This window comes from Anas platyrhynchos, chromosome Z, assembly GCF_047663525.1.
Source record: "Anas platyrhynchos isolate ZD024472 breed Pekin duck chromosome Z, IASCAAS_PekinDuck_T2T, whole genome shotgun sequence".
In the NCBI taxonomy this organism is placed as follows: Eukaryota; Metazoa; Chordata; class Aves; order Anseriformes; family Anatidae; genus Anas; species Anas platyrhynchos.
In genome coordinates, this window is record NC_092621.1 from 6,212,699 (window position 1) to 6,220,976 (window position 8,278).

The 8,278-nt window shown below is 36.9% G+C and overlaps 1 long non-coding RNA gene across 1 annotated transcript; it reads right to left on the minus strand.

The window, feature by feature from the left end:
• Positions 1-2,652: 2,652 nt before the first annotated feature.
• On the minus strand, positions 2,653-5,456 carry LOC106014606 (uncharacterized). Its single transcript, XR_001186034.5, has 3 exons — positions 5,331-5,456; positions 4,319-4,491; positions 2,653-3,846 (listed from the first exon to the last, which is right to left on the minus strand). It is a non-coding gene; the product is annotated as an uncharacterized lncRNA (long non-coding RNA).
• Positions 5,457-8,278: the final 2,822 nt, after the last annotated feature.

Consider the following 8,278-nt stretch of genomic DNA (forward strand, 5'->3'; position numbering starts at 1 on the left):
GAGAGGTCATACATTATTATGAAATGTTACTTTCTAAATATTCTCTTCATTAGTAAATTAATATCAACACTAATTGTCCACTTAGACCATTTATTATTGTTCTTGCTTTTCAGATGACAAAAGGAGAAAAAGATCAAGCTTCCTCTGACATCATGGTTGGGTTTCTATTAACATTGACTACCCAATTGCTGGGATATCCCTGAGAATCAAAACCTCTAGCTAAATGGAAAACAAAGAACATGGTTAAAAAAAATAAAACTAAAAAAAAATTAAAAAAAAAAAAAAAAAAGGATTATGAAGGCAATAAAATGATTCAGTCATGACTGACATCATTCTCAAACTCATCTGGAATCTCTGCCTCAAAGGCACAGCTACTTCACAGCTAGGACAAACTACCTGTATGTAACTGAGAATTAATTGCAGATATCTATAGAGTAGGGATACATTTTGACTTGAATATTTTATATTTTTCTTAGAAAACACTTGCAGACCATTGTCTGCAAATGGACTTATATAATATCCAAACAAGTATGTATTGCATACCCAAATAAATACTTGTAAAGAACTTTTCTATTTCTAGTTTTCTCAACTAGTACATATTCAGCCCGTATTCTGATAGTGGAAGAGAGGCATAAGCATATGATGAGTGGTTGGCAGATCTTTAAAAAGTTCTGCTCATCACAAATAAAAAAATCATACTTTTGACAGCAGCCATACAAGAAGCACTACAGACGCCCTGCTATAGATAGTTGATGGTGGAAGAGAGAGGGGGTGACAGTGAAGGAGAAGAGAGCAGAATTTAATTATTTTTTCACTCATAGATATTCTGTATCCAGACTGAGAAATAAAGTAATACTGACTGTAATTGAAGGAAAGCGTAATTGTTGCTATTGCTGCTGTTGATTCTCAATAGATAAATGAAGAACTGGAGTTCAAGATTTTCTTCACTGTGAGTGCTATACTTCATTGCCCCTTAACAAATGCTTAAAAAAAAGACAGAGGTGTTCTTTCTCTAAAGAATGATGAGGTTCTCCTCTATGCACTCTTGCATATTGCCTACTCTTGCTTTAGTAGGTGATAGGTGATAAAAAATTGAAAGAGAGAATTTTATGTTTGAAAAGTATTTTTTTTTCTCTAAATATGTATTTATACTCCTTTGCCAAAGGGGTTGCCAACTAAAATGATTAGCTATTAATAAGTTACTTAAAATGTTTTATGAACTATTTTAAAACTTTTTTAATACAAAGGTATGTTTCTCTTGAAGAAATAACTCATGAGTTTACTTACTAATCCTTAGCTTTTTTGTAGTTATGTGATAGCAGAAACCATAAACCTCACAGGATAAGTAATGCAGAAAAAGGGAAAGAAAGGAAAGGGAAGGGGCAGAGAGGGGTGGGAGGGAGAAGGGAGAGGATTAAAAAATTTTAGTATCAACTTGGGGTGCAGTACTGGAACCCCTGACTAAAGTGACTTTCAAAATTTGTACATGTGTTTGTCCAAGTCTAGCATATTATAGCACCAAACCAGTGAAAAGGCTGGGATCTGTGGTAATATCATAGAATCACAGAGTGACTTGGTTTGGAAAGTACCTTAAATATCATCTAGTTCCAATCTCCCTGCCAAAGACAAGGACGCCACCCACAATATTTGGTTGCTCAGGGCCTCATCCAACTGCACCACACAGCTTGGTGTCATATACAAACTCACTGAGAGTCCACTTGATCCCGCTGCCTGTCATTGATAAAGGTATCAAACAGCATTGGCCCCAAGACAGACCCCCTAAGGGACATCACTTGTTACAGGCCTCCACTTTGACATAGAGCCATTGACCATAACTCTCTGAGTATAGCCTCCAAGCCAATTCCTTATCCACCATAGTCCACCCTTCAAATCCATCTATGTCCAATTTAGAGACCAGGATGTCATGTGGGACTGGGACTGTGTAAAAGGCCTTACAGAAATCCAGGTAGATGACATCAGTCAGTCTTCCCTTGTCAACTGATGGAGTCACTCCAACATAACAGGCCATCAGATTTGTCCTTGTTGAAGCCATGATGGCTGTCTTGAATCAATCACCTCCTTGACATTGCTTCCAGGAGGATCTGTTCCATGATATTGCCAGGCACAAAGGTGAGGCTCACTGGTCTGTAGTTGTCTGTGTCCTCTTTTCTACCTTTTTAAAAAATGGAAAAATCCCTTTTTCCAGTCATCAGGGACTTCACCTGACTGCTGGGACTTTTCAAATAAGATGGAGAGTATGAGCCATCACCATCTGAACAAGGTTCTGATGTTAGAGGGTATAGTTAGGGGATAAATTTAATTCCTGTGAATGTACTCTTACTTAGACCATTTTTTTTTTCAGTATGCCATCTCTTTGGAACAAACCTATATTTGCACTGCTCTAAGTCAGGGTGAGTCAGTTCATTTGCTGTTTTTTGAGGGAGGTGATCATTTATGGTGCTTTCTGGATTTCACACCTCATGGAACCTGACACTTGCCGGGGATGATTTTGTTCCTTTCAAGAAACTATCAGTTCTTACTCACTCACAAGGTATATTATGTGTCACTACTGTTGCTATGTTATCCCTCAGAACCTTTAGTTCTTTCTGTTGTTTTGAGATATCGGAGTCTATGATGAATTATTTGGAAAAAATAAAATAAAAGAACTGACCATTGTCACCAAAACTGTTGAGTAGTCAGCCCTTATTACATGTCATGTTGTGAATGACCCACAAGAGTTACGGTGACTCAGAAAAAAAGCTCAAGTGGAGAAGAGATCCTTCTCTGTGTGCTTAATCATACTATGTATCCAGGAAAATTAACCATTGGCTTTGAGTTTATACTATTGAATTATAAACGTGGTGGTTTTTTTTTCTTTCTCTTTAGCAAAGGTCTGTGGAGGGTAACCTTAGTTTTCTGATAGGATTTATAAATGAACTAGTCCAAACACAGCCACCTGTAGCCAAGATGTTCAGGCATGTCAGGTAGGTGTGAATCAAAATCATGCCGAGTGCCAGCAAGAGCCAACAATTTAAAATATCTTTGTGCATGTCTCATTCTGGCCTGCAGTAAATCCCAAACTAATTAATTCACAGTCTATTGAGCTTTCTGCTAAAAATCACAAGGTGGGCACCAGTGCTCAGCAAACACAGGAGGCAGACCTTCAGCTGAAATAAAAAGCCTGTTTAGCACTGTCATAGTCAAGCCCAGGATGGTTCCCAGAAAGAAAAGCGCTTAGCATTCAAAGTCAGGAGGAACCCAAAAAATCTGTGATTTCCATAACACACAAATGTACTAGCAGGCTGAAGAGGAAGATGGGACATATGATTCATGATGGAAACAAGGCAAAGGGACTGAAAAGTTGACTACAGCACATTTTTTGCTGAAAGTGTGTTTTCAAACTTGGAATACATATAACACTAGGACACCATACTGGCAATTGTGCAATTTGTAAAGCGCGTTCAATTAGAACAGTAGCTTCCTGTGCAGAGAGCTGGGAGCTTGCTAATGGGGAGAAAGCTAAATCTAGAAGAAATGAAAGGGAGAGAAGGAAGCATCAGCTTTAAGACAGCATTTTTATGCTGGAGTGAGAGTTTGAGAGGTAGTGTATATTCCATAACTGGAGCTAGACTAGGTATGTTAAAGTACAAGACTGAAGAAATTATTTTAATTTGGCACTCTGAAGGTAAAAAAAAAATAAATAACGGAACAGTACAAGGATCAAGCTTGAGGCATATGGAGATGGTCTGAAATCATGTAGGTCCTTATTATAGTGAAATTAAGAGAAGTATATGTTTCCCTCATCATAGCACTCTTGGAATTAACAGTCCTGGGACAAATATCCATCTGAAAAAAAATAAATAAATAAATAGAATGCCTTTTCAACATATAGCTTTGGTATTTGTTTTCATTTCTAATTGTAAGTTTGAACTGATAATTATTTAATTATATTATTTCAAAATTCAATAATATTTGACTGCATTTTATCTGAAATGATGAACTCATACTGTGAAAATAATCATGAGAGAATGAAAGAAAAAAACATTTTAGTGATTCATGTTATCTGGCAACAAGTTCCATCCAGTGGATGTAAACTTAATTGCAGTATATTTCGTTAATGGTGTAGCCTAATTGGGATTCAAAGATAACAGTACTTTTTGAATGTCTCCTTCCTTTAACAAAGTGTTTGTAGTCTGCTCTATTTGAAGCACCTTTAAATGATTACGTTTATGTATAAGTAATGATATTTCTGAATATTTAATCAAGACTTGTAGAAAAGGACCATCAGGAAATCACAAAAATTAGCAATGGAAATGACCTTTTGTGTCATCAGGCTTTTCTTCTTCGCTTCCAGCCATAGAAAAGCATAGGTGGTTTCCCTGCAGTATATTTCATAGTGCTTTGTCCCATCTTCAGAATTTCAGCATTTTGTATTGAAACGATGGCTGGAATACAGATGGCATGTTGGAACCAACTTTTCTTCTCACTTCCCTGCAGTAAATTAAAAATCTCATCACCACTGAAATCCATGCAATTGTTCCTTGTTTCTATTAAGGTAACAATTAGGGTGCAAATTCCAGGCAAAATCACCAGTGGTCTGAATCATCCTTTTGTGGTGTTTGTTTTATTTGATGATAAAAGGATCCTTCAGTAACCACTTTTCTAACTTAGATTTAATGCTCTTATCTTCATTCACAAATACTTCCGCTGATAATACACATTCACTGATTACTACTTCACTTACATATACACACACACTTCTAATGAATTATTTTTTTTTAATCCAAACTGTATCAAAAATAGCATAAGAGCAATAGTTTTGACTAATAAGTTGTTAATATTTAAGAAAGGAACATAAAGTGACAAAGGTGATATGTCAAGATTAGCTGCTGCTGTTGCTCAGAAAGTTCTGCAATTTGAAGGAGCCTTGAAAAGGAAAGAATGAGAAGGAAGAAGGCAAAATAGGATACTGCATCTACCCAACGAATTCCAGATACTTTTGTCTTTTCATTTTCTTTTTCTGTTCTTTATTTTTAGAAGTATATTTTATTTGGTTTTATATTTCTCTCCATCTCTTTTTTCCTATTTATTTATTTTTAAATCAGAAAGAACATTAAAAAGGTGCCTGATCCTAAAACATAATTGTACTGATACTTAACAATTACACCAGGTTCTGTTGCATCCAAACTAGCTGCCAGCCACAAAAAAAAAAAAAAAAAAAAAAAAAAAAAACACTGAGGCAACTTTAAAGCCAAGTATATATCATCCAAGCTCAAACTGTCATGCAGCCTTTATTGTACTTTATTTTTTCCCCTGTTATTGCTCATTACCTAAACATGTGTTCATATTAGCAGAATCCTCCTCTTCCTTTAACAGCCTGTACCTCTCTTCTGATTCATGAGTTATGCTGCAGACTAACTTCAGTAACATCACTATGATTTTATTGAAGAGTTGCAAGAGGCCTGAATGAGCTAAGACCAACCAGGAAGGACAGACCTCATACACAGGTGTTACAAGTTAAATGCTCAAGGGAGAGAAAATAAGAAGGGAGCTAAAGCTGTAATTTTTCAGGGAGATTTGAAAGGCTGACAGATATGAAGGATCATATACTGAAAGCCATAAGGTGAGTACATAAATACCTAAACAACCATGTATTGTCAGAGCCCATGGTATTCCTGACACCCAAGATAACCACAGAGTGGAGCAGAGGAGATGGTAAATATGATACCACATTGCTGAGTTCCCATGGTCTTCTGAAATTACAATTGAGTGCTAACAGCTACCACTGAATAGTCAAAAATTCCCTAGATGACTATGCATGAGCACATTTCCCTCTTTTTAGAATTTTATATTGGCATTTGTCTATTTGACAAGCTTTTTAAAAATGCCAGACCTACAGTTCTTGGCCTTCTGGTCTGCAAGCACACACTGTTGGCTCATGTCAAGCTTTTTGTCCACCAGAGCCCCCAAATCCTTCTCTGCAGAGCTGCTCTTAATGAGCTCTTCTCCCAGTCCGTGCTCATGTCTGGGATTGCCCCAACCCAAGTGCAGCACCATGCACTTGGACTTATTGAACCTCGTTAGGTTCACATGGGCCCAGATCTCAAGCTTATCCAGGTTTAGCTCCTTGTTGAATCAGCAGAAAGTCTATGCACCCAGCCCCGGAATGTGTGCCTCTTAGCATACCAAGGATGCAAATGCCTCTGGCAAGTAGGTGATTCTGAAGTTTGTACTTAATGTGCTTGCCCAAAGCCACATGGAAACTCTGAGACTGCATAACAAGCTGAAAATTGATTTCCACAGTCATCGAAATCACTTTCACAGTAAAGAACTAGGAGTATTACATGTTAATTTACAACAATGCTAACTAAGGCAGAAAAAGGGAAGAATAATTAAACTATGTTCTACATAGTCTTTGTATCAATAAAACAAAGCAAACCACACACACACACACACAAATACACAACCTATCAAACCCCACAAGATAATTAATTGTTGGAAATAAAGTAGGCTACAAAATGTAACCAGAATGATTTTTCCTATGGACTTGGGAATCTTTAAGACTCTGGATTCAGTCTTCACACTTTCTTCCATCTGCAAGCACCAAGCACACTAAAGATGAATCTCCCAAATGTTGTTTTAATTTGAGAGTGGATAAAAGTCTGATACAGATCACTCACGTATGGTGTGGTTGGGACCAACTTGTCTATGGAACCTTTACTTTTACATCTTTTTTTTTTTATTTTTTTTTTTCTTTTTTTTTTTTTTAAATATATATATATTAATTCCGCATAATGTGTTTGAAAAGCAGCTCTCCAGTTTGATAGGTAACTTTGTGGGCCTTAGTTTGGGTGTGAATGTACCCCAGTGTTTTGCTCACAGAAGGAAAAAAAGAAGTTGTTTTAACATGTTAAGTAGTTGGTGTTATTCTTTGCTCTCAACTACCACTGGAAACATGCCTCACTTCGCCTGTAACCACAAAAAACACTGATGCAAGGATGATGATCCTTGCATCAGTGTAAGGGCTGTTTCATAAATCAGCCAGCAGGAGGTGGTCCGAAAGCCAATTTCTGAGTGCTCCCCTGGGGGCTTAATGGGTTACCTTTGAATTGGAGCAAGCTCTCATGGTCCCTGGCCATCCGAACCCCATAACTGGGTCTTCTACATAAGTAGCTATCAAGCCAATGAGTCTTCTGGGTTCTTACTTAATATGCTTAGAGGTTTTGCTATTAGAATAAATGCCAGTTCTTTTTGTTACTAGATTCCCCAGGCTTTCGGAGTATGGTTTTAAGCACTATAAATGCCACCAGTACTCATTATCGCACCTCCCACTCCCCAGTGGAATTCTTAAGTGACAAGAAGCTGGAAAAATACAGATGGCATAATTATATATTTTGCAGTTGATTAATCACCACAAAACATTAATCACATTTGGTATAACAATACGTAATCAAATTCTTTATAGTAGAAATAAAGTTTCTTTCTGATAGGGAATGGATTCCTTTAGGATATTGACATGGCTTTTCAGCATCTGTTTTGCACCAATTCCACATCTGCATTTGATTTAATCAGCTTTAGGGCTCCGCAAAAATATGTCCTTAATTTTTTATTTTTTTTTCATGTTTCTAAGTGCACATGTTAATAATAGCAGAAGTGCAAATAGAGATATATCTGCTGTGACAAACTACTTTTTGGATTATACAGTTACTTGGTTTTTGCCTTCAATGAATCTTTTACTTTTCTCCTTTTAAGTTAGTTTGCTAAATGGAATAGAAAACTCCTTTTGAAAAAAAGAGTTGGTAATATATTGACAGAAAAAAGTGTCGACACAGCACATTGAAGAATAAACTACAGATAGATTATTATAGCCATGAATATCAAATGCACGATGAATTATTTTTGGTCCAGTGGTCAAGGCATGAAAGTCTAGCTAGTGGTATCAGATATAGTTACCAACCCCTTGTACTGTTTTTGACTCCCCTGTCTCGGTGGTCTGTCACATACAGCTGCCCTGTCAAGGAATAATCTCTAGTGTTTGTTTAAAGCTGTGGTTTTATATCATTGGTCCATAGTCTGTATGCTATCCTAGGATATGCTAAAACTGGTTTCAGATCTGTCTTCAGATGTAGGTGAAGGAAGCCACAGCTTTCACTTCCAAAAATGTGATGTACCAACCATATTAAGGAATAGCCAGGGGGCAGTACATATTCTATCACTGCTGCTAAATCTGGGTCACTGTGCAATAAAACAACATAAAATGTTCAAGCTAGAGGCAGAA